The sequence below is a fragment of the Falco naumanni genome, chromosome 14, assembly GCF_017639655.2.
Source record: "Falco naumanni isolate bFalNau1 chromosome 14, bFalNau1.pat, whole genome shotgun sequence".
NCBI classification, from domain to species: Eukaryota; Metazoa; Chordata; class Aves; order Falconiformes; family Falconidae; genus Falco; species Falco naumanni.
The window spans coordinates 22,698,088-22,714,738 of record NC_054067.1 but is presented as its reverse complement, the minus strand read 5'-3'; the positions used below and the strand labels follow the sequence as shown (position 1 = coordinate 22,714,738).

The following is a 16,651-nucleotide window of genomic DNA, read 5'->3' as shown; positions in this document are numbered from 1 at the left end:
CTGAGCTGCTGCTGGAGGAGCCAGGGTGCTCGGGGGGCTGCCTGCCTCACCTGGGAGACACCTGCATCGCCCCTCAGATGGAGGTTGTGGGGTGAAGTCTGGAGGACCCGGGAAGTCAGCCTGGCTGGGACAGAGCGGGTCCCCTGGATGGCGGCTGCAAGGGCAGGATTTGGCCCGGCAGCCTCGTCAGGGGCAACTCTGCCCATGGGCTCACCCTGTGCTGGCAGCCGGGGCCGGGTCCTGCGGTAAGAAAGGAGGAATGCAAGGAGGGAAGGAGGGAAGGGGAAGGGGAAGGGGAAGGGGAAGGGGAAGGGGAAGGGGAAGGGGAAGGGGAAGGGGAAGGGGAAGGGGAAGGGGAAGGGGAAGGGGAAGGGGAAGGGGAAGGGGAAGGGGAAGGGGAAGGGGAAGGGGAAGGGGAAGGGGAAGGGGAAGGGGAAGGGGAAGGGGAAGGGGAAGGGGAAAGGGAAGGGGAAGGGGAAGGGGAAGGGGAAGGGGAAGGGGAAGGGGAAGGGGAAGGGAGGGGAGGGGAGGGGAGGGGAGGGGAGGGGAGGGGAGGGGAGGGGAGGGAAGGGAAGGGAAGGGAAGGGAAGGGAAGGGAAGGGAAGGGAAGGGAAGGGAAGGAAGGGAAGGGAAGGGAAGGGAAGGGAAGGGAAGGGAAGGGAAGGGAAGGGAAGGGAAGGGAAGGGAAGGGAAGGGAAGGGAAGGGAAGGGAAGGGAAGGGAAGGGAAGGGAAGGGAAGGGAAGGGAAGGGAAGGGAAGGGAAGGGAAGGGAAGGGAAGGGAAGGGAAGGGAAGGGAAGGGAAGGGAAGGGAAGGGAAGGGAAGGGAAGGGAAGGGAAGGGAAGGGAAGGGAAGGGAAGGGAAGGGAAGGGAAGGGAAGGGAAGGGAAGGGAAGGGAAGGGAAGGGAAGGGAAGGGAAGGGAAGGGAAGGGAAGGGAAGGGAAGGGAAGGGAAGGGAAGGGAAGGGAAGGGAAGGGAAGGGAAGGGAAGGGAAGAAACGAAAAGAGGAAAGGAGAGGGGAGAATAAAGAAGGAAAGCCTGCAGACAAATGAGGCTTAATTATAATAATGGTATGTAGCTGATTATCAAAGCTAACATTTAGAGCTGGCTATCAGATACCATCTGGTGCTTTGCAGCAGGCTGGGAAGGGCCGAGAGAAAACAAACTCAGGTTAAATCGCTGAGAGTGCTGGCTGGGGCGGGGGGCTGTGCTGGGGGCTCAGCTTTCCCTGGGCCACTCCAGCTCGTCCTCTGCCCCTCCTGCCATCAAACCCCACCACTCCAGGGCTGGACCCTCTGAGGCTGAACCCCACCAGCTCTGCTCTGAAGCACCAACCACGACTCTTGGGGCCATGTTTCATACTCAGGTTATTCCAAAAGCAAAATCTGCATTGCATGAGAAATTCAGTGCTCAGGATTTATGCTGGTGAGCAAACCGGCTGCTTTACGAAAGAAAATTTTTGAATCCTTTTGTCAACAGCCAAATGTTTCAGTTGACAAAGTCAATGCATGATGCAATAATATAAACAATATATTAATTGTATTATGTAGAGTTTATATCACATAAAGAACCAAGAAGTTATTTTTACCTCTGTGAAAAATAAAGCAAAAGAGTTAAATTGATTTGTTCAGACATATTTCTCTCAAAAACTTTGTCAAAATCCACTCGTTCCCTGGGAACACTTTGATTTCCGTAAAACTGCATTTCTCAGTAAAAATACCAACCTGTCAACAATTTCAGCCAGCTCTGCTGAACATAGCCTGAGCACTCATAAAGAAACAAACTGGCTCCAGAGAGGCACTTTCCTTATTGCAGAGGCTGCCGTCCTTGTGAGGGGCTGTGGGAGCCTGGCGGTCCCCCCCCGGGCTGCCCCTGCCCCCCCGAGGGTTACACACCATGTCCCTGCAACAGCTGGGGAGGTCCATTGAGTTCCATCACCCAGCGGTGCCATGTATGTCCTGTCCCCATGCAGACAAAGCCTCAGAGATGCTGCTTGCAGTTGTGGCAGCCCAGTGCAAGCTCCTGCTGGGATGGGATGCAGCAGCAGCTGGGGCTGATCCAGTGTCCCCCGCAGCCGCTGAGCCTCAGCCCGGCTCGGTCGCTACGCCAGGGTTGTGCCAGGCAGTGCCGAGCCTCCTCCCCAACAGCTGCAAGGATGGGATGTGTGCTCCTGGGCATGCAGCATCCCTGCCTGGGAGGCGTGGCCCTGCTAGCTCCCCTTAGCACATGAGAGTCTCCAACCTCCACTTAAAACCCTTTATAGGTAATGGACCTCAAACATTCTAGCCGTCTCTTTCTGTCCCTGATGATGCTCTCAACCAGATTGTCATCTCTGAAGGAGCACATGTGCACGTGTGTGTCCGGAGCATCTCTTGCTGCTGCTGGATGCACTTTGGAGCAAAGATGATCGCGTGCTTGTTTGCTCAAGCAACTGCTTTGCTTCCCGTGCCGAGACAGTGCTGCAGCACCGAGTGCTGGGCTGGTGCTACCGGCAGCACTGCCGAGGGGATGCCCATCCAACTGCAGCCCCCTGGCACCGCCCCGCTCCCACCCTGCCCGTGGGCTGCCTTCCCAGGGCTGCCTCCACTGCTTCCCCTCCAGTTCTGGCTCCGGCGGCTGCTGCTAAAATTAGTGAGGAGCTTCTGTCCATTCTAATACTAATAGGCCCATTTTTAATAATGATGTTTTTGCAGCAATTTCAACCCATCATGGTGTCACAGGGGTATTGATGAAAAAAAGTATCTAATCCCTTTTAATAGATTCCATTTGACAGTGAACGTGTCTCAGTGTTCGTTCCCAAAGGCCCCTGGTGGTTTCAGTGTCACTTGTGGCTGACCTTGGAGAGTAACAAGACCTTCTCCAGAAGAATGGTGCAGTGTCCATCTGGGACTGGGCTCCTGGCCCCCCTACTCCCTTTCCCCACTTCTCAGATGACAAGGCTTTCCCTGCTGCTGCCAGGGTGTCCAGAGAAGGTCTATTTTTGGGAGATCCCATGGGGATGGTGTTTTATTTGCTCTTTTTTGTCTGCTGGACATGAACTGGATGCAAGGGTGGATGGTCCTTCCCAGCCCTGCTGCTGGGAAAAGGAAAATCCTCCTTCTCCATGCCTAGGGGATGGTGAGAAAAGATGCAAGGGCATGCAGCCATGCAGAGCAGTGGCAGCTCCAGGGAGCAAGAGCACCTGGCTGCCCGTGCCCATGGTCTCAGTCCTGGCTCACCCCTGGATGGGCACGAGGCGGGCGGCCACACCGAGCGAAGCAGCCTGAAGCCTCACAGCCTCTCCAGAGCCAGCCTGCTTGACCTGTATACATAAATATCCCAGCAAGCACCTGCTGAAAGGTGCCAGACGGCACGTAACGAAGCTGCAGGTCCAGAAATCATTAAACAGGGAAGAATAATTGGCAGCTCTTCTCCAGCATCGCCGAGGTTGGGAGCTAAGGCAGCACCCTCCCGGCTGGAAGCACGTCCTGCCCATCGTCCTGCTGTAGGCAGCGATGTGCTGAGACCTGCAGGATCTGTCCCCCAGCACCTCGCAGGATGGGACAAACAAGTGGTGAAAAAGGGATGCACTGCAGTGGAAGTGCCCTATGGCCAGACAACCTCCTGCCTAGGCTCTGCTGAGCTGCAAGCTGCCAGGAAGGTGCAAGAGCCACCCCCCACCCTCCTGCACTGCCCCTGTGCTCCCCCCCCCCCCCCCCCCCCCCCCCCCCCCCCCCCAGGCTAATGAAGCCCAGAGGTGCTCTGGAAATGGGCAGGTTATCCCTGCCCGGCTGTGAGCCCTGACCCCTGCAAGCCCCCAGCCCCTGAACCCTGGTCCCCCCTGCTCTCAGCTCTCCCCCTACGCCTGCCCCGCACTCTGTCTGGTTTCTTCCCCTCCTGTCCCCACCTTTCTTCCTCCACGGGTAGAGAAGGGAGCTCTGTGTGTGTCCAGGGCACTAGAGGAGTGAGTCATGCCTTGTGGCGGAGGGCTGGGAGGGCTGGCTCCCCTGGCAGCAGGCTGGGGGGCAGGAGGAAGGGCAGAGCCCTGCTGTAGCTCACAGCTAAATGCTGCCTTTCACTCCAGCATTCCCAAGGAAAGTAATGAGAATAATTAAAGGTAATTTAATTTATTTCAGCTTCAGCCTGTAAAGCAGACAGGGAGGGGGATTTCCAGCTTCTCACTGAAGGAGGGAAGGGAAGAAAGAGCTCTGAAGCTGAGCTGCCCGCAGGCAGAAGGACCTGATAGCAGCCCCTGTTTCCACCTTGGGGACATGTTCCCTTTCTCTCAACCTGTCTGTTTGTGGGGCTCACCTGGGAAAGGGGGCCCCACAGTGGTATGGAGTCACTCAGAGAGCAGTTCTAGATGGGGAAGAGCCTTCCCTTCGAGAGACCTGTGCTGGAAATGCCTGAGCATCCTGCACTAGAATTACCCTCTAGCACAGCTGAAGAGAGGTGCAGAGTGAAAGAGCATCCCTGAGCTGTGCTTTCCTCTCATCCCTTGCAAAAAGAATGCAGAGTGATGCTCACTGAGACAGTGCCAAGTCAGATCAGTCCTGGTGAGGTGGAGCTGTGCCTGCAGCCCATTCACAGGCTCGCATGAGAGCAGGGACCGTGATCCTGGGAAGCAAGTCCCCCCCCGAAAGCAGTGTCAAGAGCTTGTCAGGCACTACCACGCTGCATCACTGCCTGACTCCAAGGAAAGCAGCCCTGGGGAGCTGGGAGCGGGGACTTTAATCAGTTGTTAGTTACACAAATACCCAGGACTGAAGGGATGTAATTGGATGGTGACGATGCTGAGCTGGATAATTAGGAGACCGTAAACCTCACAGGTCACAGCTCCTCCAGCAGTACATTCAGCCACCACTCCACAAGCACAGCGATCCCGAGCCCTCCTGCTTCTGTGTCACACGCAGACACTTCTTGGGTAAAGGAACTCCTTCAGCATGAGACTCCATCTCCATCCTCAGCACCATGACAGTGGGCCTAGGTGGCTATCTGGTGACGGGAGAACTGAGAAGACCCTGCTTTGCAAAATTTAATCCTTTTTTAACATCTTCAAGCGCAGGGGACTGTCTCCCAGAGCATCCCCAAACACCTCCCTGCCATACGGGATGGCTGGGGACCGAGTGGCAGCACTGCCAGGAGGTGATGAAGCAGCCTCGGCAGAGAAAACCACATCCCACAAGTGCTTGTTCTGACATGGGGACCACTTTGATTCACCTGTGCTCTTGACCCCATTGTGTCTCTTCCGTATGAATTATGTCGGTGCTCAAACTTTCCCAGCACTTGTGCTCATTAAATATGAACTTTATACTCAAATATTCAACAGCAGCATTTTGAACAGTGTGTTTGGATGTATTTGAAATGTTCCCTGCACCGGTAAGCAAGAGGAGCCGTCCAGCTGCAGGAGAGGAGAAATGCCAGGTGATGCCCACAGCCAGCCAATTCAAGCAGGAGTTTCAGGATGAGCATGTGGTCTACAAGCAGATTCACAGACAGGAATGAATGTCAAGGGTAAATTTGCAAATCATTCCTTACAGTAAATATGATTCAGAGAATCCACCTCCTCACTGAAGTGACATGAAAAAAAAAAAAAAAAAAAGGAAAAGGGCAAATGTCTCAGAAGGAATGCTTTCACCATATTCTTCCCCATCTTCCCATCACCAAAACCGTATCACTGGCTTGCTGGCCTGAAGGCATCTGAATGGCCTGTGGGTGCATCCACTACAAGAAAAGGGTCCTGCCACTGTTGGATAGCTGTCGTTGCTCATCCCAGGGGCTGTAGGATGCCGTGAGAGCTCAGAGCTGCACATCTGAGGACATCACCTCACCCACCAGCCCCTGGTGCATCTGGGGTTGCAGCTGCCCGCTCACCCTTCTCTCTGCTCTCTGTTCCCAACGTGACTGTGTGAACGTGCTGCCCTTTCCTGGTGCCCCCCAGCCCAAGGGAAGGTCTGCAGGGGATGAAGGCTGGCAGGGAGCCCGCGGGTCCCCTCTGTCCCAATCAGCTGTGATTGAACACAGCCCTGAGCCCCCAGTTCCTCTGCACGTTTGACTACGAGCATCCGTGGAATCTGCAAGCCATTAGCTCTCTGTTATCTTTCTGGAGATGCTGAGGTGAGCCATATGGAAGCACTTACTCATCAACAGCCTGGGACAGAGTTTGGTGGGGTGGTCAGGACTCAGCCCTTTGTGAACTGCAGAGAAGCTGGAACGCGTCCATTGACCCATTTAATGAGCTCCGGCAAGGGGAATTTCACACTGTGCCTGGAGCGGCAGTAACCTTATATGTAGAGAGAGGGGGAGATAATTTCTAATCTTGTCAATCACACCGTTGTGAAATCCGCAGCAGGGTTTCTTATAGCGTGAGGGCCAAGGAGAAGGCGAGGGCCTGATCCAGGTTCTTGCAGAGCAGGACTGCACAAGAAAGGCTTTTCATTATTTTTCTTTGCAGTCTCCTCATTTCCTCACTGAAAAAAACAACAATATATTTATTCACTAGACAAATATTTGACTGGGACAACATGCTGAAATGACCTGCAAACACCTCCCCGTTCCCACCAAGAGGGGCTCCTGCTCCCACTCACAGCCACTTTCACACTCCCCGTTAGTGTGAAACCCTGCAGAGCCTCCAGCAGCTCTGTCTGCTCCCTCCTCCTCCTCCTTTGGAGGAGGAAGAGAGGAAAACACCCCCCCAGGTACCCCACTGGTTCAGTCCCACTTGCCTGCATGCCAGAGTTACTTGGATGGTCTTTCAGACACTACCTCAGGGCTACCTACAGCTTCTGACTTGAAGGTACATCCTTGCTACGGGGAACATGGTTGGTCCAAGCATCATGGTGCAAGGCAGGACGGGGGACAAAAGGGTGGGTTGCACCATCTGGTGTGCTCACACACCCAGATCACCAGCAGCCATTCCACATGTGCCCATCTGCACTGCTGTGCCCGTGGCCATGTGTGTTATTTGAAGGCAGAGGAGAGGCTGTGCCGATTTGCAGAAGTGCCCATGGAGGGTCCCTCAGCAGAGCTGCTCTCTCCAACAGTCAGCATTTGGGGTGCACTGCTCTTTATGGCCCCTAAAAAAGAAATATCACACCCCAAAATTCTAAAATATTTAAAACCTGAACACAGGCATGGGCTTTGCTGGTCTCCTATCTCCAAAGACCTGTGTCCCCACTGGTTTGGCTGGGGAAGCTCCTTCTGCTCCTTCTGCTGTGTCCCTCCCTGCAAGATCGCCTGTACTCAGGGAACAGCAGCGTTACCCCAAGCCGGCCCTTTGCACATCAGCAGGACCCTCTGATGCCATGGCGCTGTCTGCACCGTCATCTCCAATACAAGGAACCACTCCAAGATTGAGCTCCAAGCTAAAGAAACAAACAGAGCCTTTTTTGCCCGTTGTTTTTCCTGTTTGCCTAAGAAACATAATCTTCCCCCAAAATGAAAAAAATAATAATAACTTACAGGAAGGCCTCAAGCATGAGCTGGTTTGTGTGCAATTTCAATCAAAACAGGCTTTAAAAAACAAATTCCTTCGATATTCATCACATGTGTAAAACACATTAAAGGGGGACGGTGGACCAGGCTGGAGGAGGGAAGCCCTCCGACTTCTGCCCGCACCGGGAGATGTGTCCAAGCATCAGGGGGAGGTGCCTGATTATCCTGCCTGGCAGCACCCTGCATCCCCATCGGAGCTGGGAAAGGACAGGGCACCCTCACTGGGCAGGCACCCAGAGCTCACTGGGATCAAGTACCTGACTATCCTAAAAACCTGCCCTGGTTTGATAGGAAAGGCAATAGGAACAGTGATCAATAGCATCTGTCCGAATGCCTCTTCTCACCCTGCCAGACCCCAAAGCCAAACAAGCAATGCGTTTTGCTGCTTCAGTGGAACGTGGCTGCCTGGGGAAGGCCACCCTGCCTGGGGCTGGGAGGGCAGCGGGATGGACCAGGACAAAGGAGCAAACTACATCTGGCGACAAACTCCCTCACGTTCTGCATGGCTGCAGAGAGCAGGAGGGTTCCAGGTTTTCTGAGTCTAAATTGAGCCTCTGAAATGGAAGATTTCAGTTCTACATATTTGGATTCCCTTTACAGAATCAGTTTTATAATCCCCATTTTATATTTCCCTTTGAATCCCTGACATCCAATACCCGTGATATCGAGGACTGCCATATTCCCAGGCTTGATCCTGGCAGCAAGGGTGAGCAGGCCAGAAACCACGGTGATGGGCTCCCCCTGCTTATGGAGCCCTCAGCAGCAAAGTCTTTGCAGAGTCCAGCTCTGTGCGACATCACGAGCAGCCTGCCCCATTCAGCTCACACCTCTGTCACACCTCCCCCAGCCACCCATGTATGTTTGCAAATCGGGGGTGGGGTGGGGTGGTGTGTGTCTCTCTCATTGCGGTGGATCACTACTTATTTGCACATATGCCAACGCAAAGTGACTGACACTGGAAGAAGCACCCCCCTTCCCAGGTCACACTTTCCCTGGCAAGGTCTCTGCTCCCCGCTGGAGTCACAGCCCTCGCTGCACCGTGCCGTGATCATTATCCTCAGAGTAACACAGCCCGTTTCTGTGGGTTCCTTGTTTTTACGAGGTGTGATGGGGAAGGAATGCTGTGTACAGTTTAATTAGGGACTAAGTGCCTTGCGGGGTGGGGGCGGGGGGTGGAAAGGAGCAGATACCCAGGGCACTAACCTGAACACTCAATCCCCCATTAAAGCAGCCCCTTTGATGTCTGCAAGCCCCGGTGTCCCACCGTGCAGGGCCGAGGGCGAGGGGAGGAATGGCAGCCAGTGGGGATGTGGAGGCTCGGCCAGGCAGCCCCTCACCCTGCACCCCGGCTCCGGGGCCACCCCAGTGCCCCCTGGCACGGCCCGAGCCGGACACCTCTGTGCTGGCAGTGGGGGTCCGGCAAACCCAGGGGTCTGGGCAGGTGATGAGAAAGAAATAGGAAAGTCCAGTGACAAAGAGAGGCAAGGGGGAAGAGAGCAGGGCGCTGGGAGGGCTGAGCTCCCAGCTCAGAGGGGAAGATCCAGGGCAAAACCTATGACGGAGGAGCCCTGGGGAACTCATTGCCCCACAGAGCCATGGCCGGGACGGGGCTGCCCCATGGCTCGTTGGTTTGGTCCCTTCTCTGTGGGGGCAAAGCTCCTTTTCCTGCCTCGTTATTTTGTCCAGACACCTTTGGGAGTGGGAGCCAAGAGTGAGCACAGACAAGCCACAAACAGCCAAGGTCAGCACGATGTCCTGGCCGAAGGCTTCACCTCCACAGCCAGGGCAGAGGCAAGGGCTCAGCTGGCTGCTGCACCCTCCGGGAGCCCGGGGCTGGGCACCACTCTGCCTTGCCTGATGCAGAGCAGCTACATGGAAGCAGGATTTGGCCTTGGGAACTTTTTAATTCCTGAGACCCTCCACAGCAAACCCCTGGCCCTGACAAGGAGGCGCAGTGCCTGGTACCCCGTCCCACCCGGGGCATGCCCAGGAGCCCCGCGCGGGTGCCAGGCAGTGCTGGGACCCCAGCCGGGCTGGGAGCCCTGCTCCCATGCGCCAGGGCGGGTGCCTGCTCCTCGCCTCATGACTCATGGCACAGCTGGGCACACTGTCTTGGGAGACTGAATCAGCACCTGGAGGGCAGGAGGGGCCCTTCCCTCCCCGTGCACCCAGGAAGACATGGTGACCTACCCCTGCTCCGTCTCCTAACTTGTTGTGGGCTGCAGGCACATGTTGTGGGAATTAGCTGTGTTGTGTCAGCATTTGCTCATCCCACCCATCGCATGACAAGCCTCAGGGGCCGGTGGCTGGGGCAGCACAGGGGGGTCCCAGCATGGAGATGTGCTGGAACCAGCATATCACCTACACCGGAGAGTCAAGGTCAGCAGCATGCACCGACCTGCCCCATCAGAGAAGAGATGCACAAAGCTCCTTGGCACTGATCTGGGTCTCAGGATGGTCTCCAAGAGGTGGAGGCTGGCTGAGGACACATCTGGGGATGGGATGGAGGTGACTGTCTGCCCAGTGAGCTGGGAGTCCCCCTTTACCCCAATGTGGCTTTGACCTGCTGCAGCCCTGCCAGCTCAGCAGGATGCTCCCCACCAAGTGGCGTTCCCAGGCTGGGCATGGGTCAGGTCTGGGGGCTGGGCTCAGGGTGCATGGAGCAGCCCCCCCAGCAGCCCCTCGCCACCATCGCTTTCACTTTCAGTGCTGGTTTGAATTAACAGTGGTGAAGCCTCATTTCTCTTCCTCCTGGGCTGGCGGGGTGCCGGGAGCGCAGGGAAGGGAAGGGGTGTTTCTGCTGGCAGCATTGCCACCCATCAGAGGAGTTACAGACACTTCATAAATATCTGGTGTTTAAGACCTCAGAGGCTGCAGATGGCCACGGCAGAGGAGGGCAGGGAAATTCACCTGCCCCCACCAGTGCTGTGAGTGGCACCCTCAGCCGTAGGATCCTCCTCCTGCAGCATCAGAGGGGACGTTTATCAAATATGGCAAGGCACCCTTGCTAGCCCTTGCTTGGCTCCACGCACCATGAACCCAGTGCTGGCCAGGAGTCTGGGCAAGGACTCACTAGCAGGGAGCAAGATGGGTCCAGCCCAAACCTCCACGGCATGAGCTCCAGCACTGAATGCCTTGCCCTTCCCTTGCTGCCCCGCAGCACAATTGCTCCCCCCAGAAATAGCGCCCACTTCACCTGTACCCACTGCCACACAACCCTCAGTCCCGTTGAAAGCAGCATGGGCTGCCCTGGGGATGCTGGCCCAGGAGCTGCAACCATGCAGCGAGGCAAAGCCCAGGGGTGGTCCACCACTGACACCCCTGAGTGCCTCCTCCCAGCTGGGGCATTGCTCCTCATACAGTCCCAGCTCCTGGTTATTGGTGGGGTGCAGCACCCAGGTCATCCCGCGGGAAGCCTGTGGCAGAAAAGGCAGCTAAACACAAGCACCCTGCCTTTGCTGGTCAGCACTAGCATCCCTCCTCTTCCTCTGCAGGCCACAGCCTCCATAGCACCCCACATTTACAGATGACTCCAGTGTTACAAAACACAGGTCAGCAGGAGCCAGGGCTGCTTTCAAGGCTGGGCAAGACCCCCTTCTCCATCCTCGTTGCTTCCCATCCCCACGGGGCTGTTGTCCACAGGACAGGATGCCTTGCTGCCCTGCCTGCCCTGCCCACCCTGCCTGCACCTGAGTAGCACAGACACACAGCACCGCTCTCCTACCACAATGTGACTCCTCCGGTCTGTAAATAATTTCCATTTTCATTTCTTAGCACCAGGGTGACACAGAGAAGTGGAGATGTGAACTCAGCACACACACACATGCCTCCCCTGATTAGGACAACTTTTAAGTAGGTCAGAGCCTGGATTTAAGCTGCTTGACAGTTCCCCTATAAAACATACCTAGTTTAATGCCCTGTATATTTTTTGTGATGTGAAATAGGAGCGGTTTATAGGGGCAATGTGGGGTAGCAGATGTTATTCCCATGCTGGGGGTGGGGGCGGCAGCAGTGGGGAAAGTGAGTGCTGTAAATGAACTGGTGATTAAGGTCATTAAAGAATCTTAACCGAGGGGCTTTGGAGGGTTGGGGAGGGGACGGCCAGGTTCCGCTGGCAGTAACAAGCTGTGATTGCCAGCCGTTTAAAGGTCCCATCCCCACGGGGATGCTTCTGGCCAGCCCCAGTGGTCACAGCTTCCCAATAGTGCCGAAGTCCTCACACGCTTCAGTTTAGGCAGCTTAATGCCACCAGTAGGCACCTTCTCTCTGTACTGATATATTTCCTTAAATCTTCAGCTCCTGGAGTCCTGTGATTACAGAAGAAAGGTCACTTTTGGCTTTGCTTTTCCCTTTCTGTTTTTTTGAGTAAAAATAGTAGTAGGTCACCCATGTTTGCAGCTGGGAGAAAAACACATTTCAAAACAAGATTCCTACAGATCCAGACACCACAAGGTGAGCATAAGATAAAGTACTCACATCAATGAAAAAGCATAACCACCTGGTGCTCCAAAGCCCATCTTGCAATGCTTGTGCACTCAGTGTTGGCATGCAGACACCGCCTGTGACCAGGAGGCCCCCAGGCCCCCAGCCATGCCAACGAGGGGCTGATCAAGCACCCATTACTATGGCCTGAGCCATGTGGGGACCTGTGGGTCTCCCTCTCCAGCCCCAATCTGCTGGCTCAGAGATAACAGTAAAACCCCTGTCCTCTGGCAATGGAATCTGACCATCCTCATCATCCCTCTAGCCATCAGGGCAGTTTGGATGGGGACATCATGGCAAAGACCTTTGGACCTGCAGTGACCCTCTGTACCTCCTGGGCTCTCCCTGACCACAGAGCTCCCATCACCTGGGATGCTTGGCAATGCTTTGCTGCCCGGAGAAGCTGCTGCCCTTGCCGGGGCTGCCTTTTACCAGCCCCTCCCCCCCTTGCCCTGTCTCACCTGGCATCCCCCAGCTCATGCTGCAGTGCCCCACGGGCAGCCCACAGGGAGCTGCCTGGGGGATCATCTGCCAGCCCCTGGCCCCCACTCCTCCCACGCATCCCTCAGCAACATGCTTTCTGATGAGAAAGGAAAAAGGCATGATTTAAACCTGACCTCTCACCCCAAGCTGTGTCTGTAATCAGACAAGCAAACGTTAATAGGCCGAGCCAGGCAGCGGAGCCCAAAGCCCAGATAAAACCCAGCCCTGACGACAATTCAATTTCCTTCCATGAGATCAACTTGCAGCTATAGCAAAGCCACTTGTGCGGTCGCCGGGCTGAAACAATCTGGGCTGGCAGGCACGGCTGTGCTGCCTTCAGCTGGCACCACCTGAGGCCCTCCTGCATGGCAGAACCCCCTGACCAGTACCTTCCCAGGGGTCTGCCCACCCCCCCAGCATACTGCTGGGAGCTGCCCACCAGCACCCAGCACAGCCCAAGGACACTGATCTCACTCATCCCCTTGGACCAGGGGTCGAGAGCACATGGGGCTTGGTGCCTTGCAGGGGAGGGCCTTGATTTCCAACGAGGGCTCTTTCATGTAAATATAACCAAGGGGGCCTTGCGCGATGCCCCAGGGAGGCCAGGTTTGCCCCCGTCCCCAGAGTACCCATGGGCACTGTGAGCTGGGCTGGCCAAGGCAGTGGGAGGGTTGCAGCATACTCCTGGGTCCCAGACGGTCCTGCCTCCAGGCTGGCCATGCTGATGCCTCCACAGGTATGCCACCCTCCTCTTCCTCCTCTTGCTCAGACCTGGGTGTGCGGGAACATGGGGAAGGCTGGAGACTGAAGTGCAGGGGGGGATGTGTTTTCCATTGCAAGCAGCAAATAATATCCGCATGAAAGGCATGATGCTGGCTTTTGCTTTCTCTCTTTTTTTTTTTTTTTTTTTATTGCTCTTGCTAATCTTTGACCTAGATAGCAAGGAAACTTGACGGCAGGGGAGGGGGTCTGGCTGGCAGGGCTAGGGCGCAGGCCAGGGCTGCAGCAGGCAGCCTCCTGCATGGACACAGTGCAGAGACAGCTCAGGGGGTAGGGAAGGGCATGCCCCAAAAATGGAGCCCTTCATGGGAGCAGTAACAGAATTATTTTGAGAAAAAGCAGATAAAAAACCCTATCAACCCAAGTTTTCTTGAAGAGCATTCAGATGGATGAAGTCCATGTCATATTGTTGTGTTACATCATTATAAAACCAAGTTTTCAGTGAGGTATGCAGTTTCTTAATGTCTTTGCATGTATACATTGATATAAACACACATATATGTTTGCTTTCATTTCATATTTCCATGCAAAGAAGCAATGCAGGCAGGGAGGCAAACCTCCCCCCCAGGAGTCAAATCCCACTTTAGGTGGAGGGCAAGAGACTGGAGCATCACCCACTGCTCTTTTCCCAGCCCAGCCACCTCAATCCATGTCCAGTCCCCCCGTTGCCAGGCGGGAATTGCTTTTATTACTGGCATACAAGCCCTACTAGATTCCTCCAGTTTACAACCCGCTGCCGCCGATTTCCAACCCACAGTCACCAATTTGTTACCTATTTCTCTCGGTTGAGCACACACAGGCGTCCTTTATTAAAAAAGCAGATCTGCAGAAGGAGGCTTTTACTTTAAACGTGCACTTCAATAACCACAGAAAGACCAAATGTAAAAATAATCATCTGAAGTCTCAGTCCTGCATCTCCTGCATTGGCACTCGCTGGCTTTACTCAGAGATCACAAACTCCCCTGTGTGCTGCATGCACAACTCCAGCAATCCCAGTCCCAGGGAAAAGATTAGCTCTTAATTCCCTGAAGCCAAATCAGGACACGACACAGCCCATATTGTTCCAATTTACACCTCCTTATGAGTTTCCTTAGCTCCCTTTATAGTCTCAGTCTCTGTGCTGTGAATCTTCCCAATTTCCAGTCACTCCAGTCTGGGGCCCCGGCAGCCCTGGGGTCCCACGGGCCCCGGGCCCCACGGTGGGCAGCTGCTCCAGTGCCCGGCAGCTTCACCTCCATAGCTGCAGGGACAGGATCCCCCAAACGCTTCCCAGCCACCTCGCCCCCACAGCCTGCCCCGGGCTGCTCCTGGCCCCTGGCTTGAGAGCCTGGGCAGGGCTAAGCAGCACAGCGGGGGGAGCGTGGCCGTGCCACAGCCCCGTGGGGACACAGTGGGCAGCGTGTGGACCCGGTGCCCTCGGGCGTGACTGCGGTTCAGCACCCAGAGCCGTGCAGCTGAGCTGAGTTCAGAAGTGCCTCAGCTGAGAGCTGGGGGGTTCAGCCTCGCACAGGGTGCTCCACCTTGGATACCAGAGCTCCATGCATGAAGGGTTTCTAACATAAGATGTTACAGGCTGTTGTTACGGAGGACTTTTAAATTTATATTTATTTTTTTAGTGGAACATGAGGATGTGACGAAAAAGAAAGCAGCCTCAAATAACCTCTAGCTTGGTGTGGAGGAAAGTCCCGACTGTATGGACAAACACAAGCCATTAGGAAGCTGCCCTTTCCCAAGCCCAGAGCAGGGGTGCTCTGGGAGGGGATGCAGGGATGGATGATAGGGAGAGGAACCATCCTGCTGCAGCTGGGGAGCCCTGAGCACCCATCTCTGCTCTCACACCACTTTCCCACTGCCGCGCCCATCAGCAGGTGAGGTCTCTGCCTCCCTGCACTTCCACACTCCCCAGACACCATGGTTGCACTGCCATGGGTGCCCCCTGCTTGGAGCAAGGTGCAGCCCCAGCACCAGCCCTCTGTGACAGGGACTTTCCCAGCCAAACCAGAAAAACCCACAGGCAGAGAGCCACGCATGCAGGCATGTCAAAACCCCCTCTTTGTGAGAGGCAATTTATTTTCACATTCAATCTGCTGGCTTAAGGGATCTGATCTGGTATTTGCTGCTGTAAACAATGGCTCCTGCAATGGGTTGAGAGCAGAGAAATGCAGAAAAGGTTAGGCAGCTTTGGTGAGCCTGGCACGGGAGGCCAAGGGCTGTGCTGGAGTCAGCTGCTGGGTCCCCACAGGATGATTTTCCCTGTGTCCTTTCCCTCCGGCCGAGGAGAAGCTGGCTCTCCTTCCATCCCCCCAAAGCCACCGGCTGCTTCCCATAGCTGCAGTGCCCTGACCAAGGCTCTCAGCAAAGCCTGGGGCTTGATGTGGCCACGGCGGGGTTTCACCCTCTCTAATGCATGAAGGAGTTAACGTGCTGAAAACCCCACATCCTTCTCAGAGGGGTTTCCAGGAACATGGACCAAATCCTATTACAGCAACACTTACCTGGGGAGCAGTGGGGAGGGCAGCCATGCAGCAAACCTCAGTGGTTTGCTACTTGATTTGTTGTTCTCCAGGAGCAGAGAGCTGACGGTGGAACAGCCCAAGAGCAGCTGGAGAAAACTCTTGCAGCCCGGGAGCTGCGTTTCTTCTGTAACGGGGGCCTTGGAGATGGCACCTCCAAGAGCACATTGCTCCCCTTGAGCCAGGGTGCTGCGGAGAGTGAGGAGCTTGTCACACTCATGACCATGCTTCTGCCTTAATTTTGGAGGCCTTTGGACCTGCAAGTTCATGGTTCTGGCTGGCACCCTGCATCTGTCCAAGGTGTATCCAGCCTTATCAGGGAGCCACATCTCACCCCAGCCAAGTAGGGAGGAGAGAAAAAATAGAAAAAAAGAAGAAAAATTAGACCGATTGCCCCGAGCAGAGGAAGGGGAAGGCAAAAGCAGCCATTTGCCATATCCACAACCTGGTGAGAGCGGCTGACGGCCGGCACGTGGGAAAGCGTCTCAGCAAGGACGTGTCTGCTGGGCTGTCAGAGCACGGGACTGGGAGGGTTTGTTTTGTGCAGGCTAATAGAGACCTAGCAGGATAATTGGCATGAGTGGAGGAATGACACAGTCCTCTTCCGGAGAAAGGAGCCCTCCTAATGGGAGCCAGGTGGCAATGCCCCTCCAGCCCTGACCCCGGGTCTCTCTGGAGCGAAGCTGTGAGCACGACCCTGTCTGTGGGATGAAAGCAGCCGTCCCTCGCCCCCGCGTCACCCATCGAGTGCAAACAGGTGTGGGATCGCTCCATCCCACCCGAGCGCATGCTCCCCCCGGGCCTGGCTTTGGCACAAGGAGCAGCTGTGTCCCCAGGCTGTGGCACGTTTCCTAATGAACTGCAGGACAAGAGAAATTGCCAGTGGGTCACAGCCAGAGAGCGGCTGAACAGCTCTGCTGG

At 55.4% G+C, this 16,651-nt stretch overlaps 1 long non-coding RNA gene across 1 annotated transcript; it reads right to left on the bottom strand.

Annotated features, from left to right (window-relative positions):
• Positions 1-5,480: 5,480 nt before the first annotated feature.
• On the bottom strand, positions 5,481-16,227 carry LOC121097225. The gene is made up of 2 exons (XR_005830869.1): positions 15,713-16,227; positions 5,481-6,448 (listed from the first exon to the last, which is right to left on the bottom strand). It is a non-coding gene; the product is annotated as an uncharacterized LOC121097225 (long non-coding RNA).
• Positions 16,228-16,651: the final 424 nt, after the last annotated feature.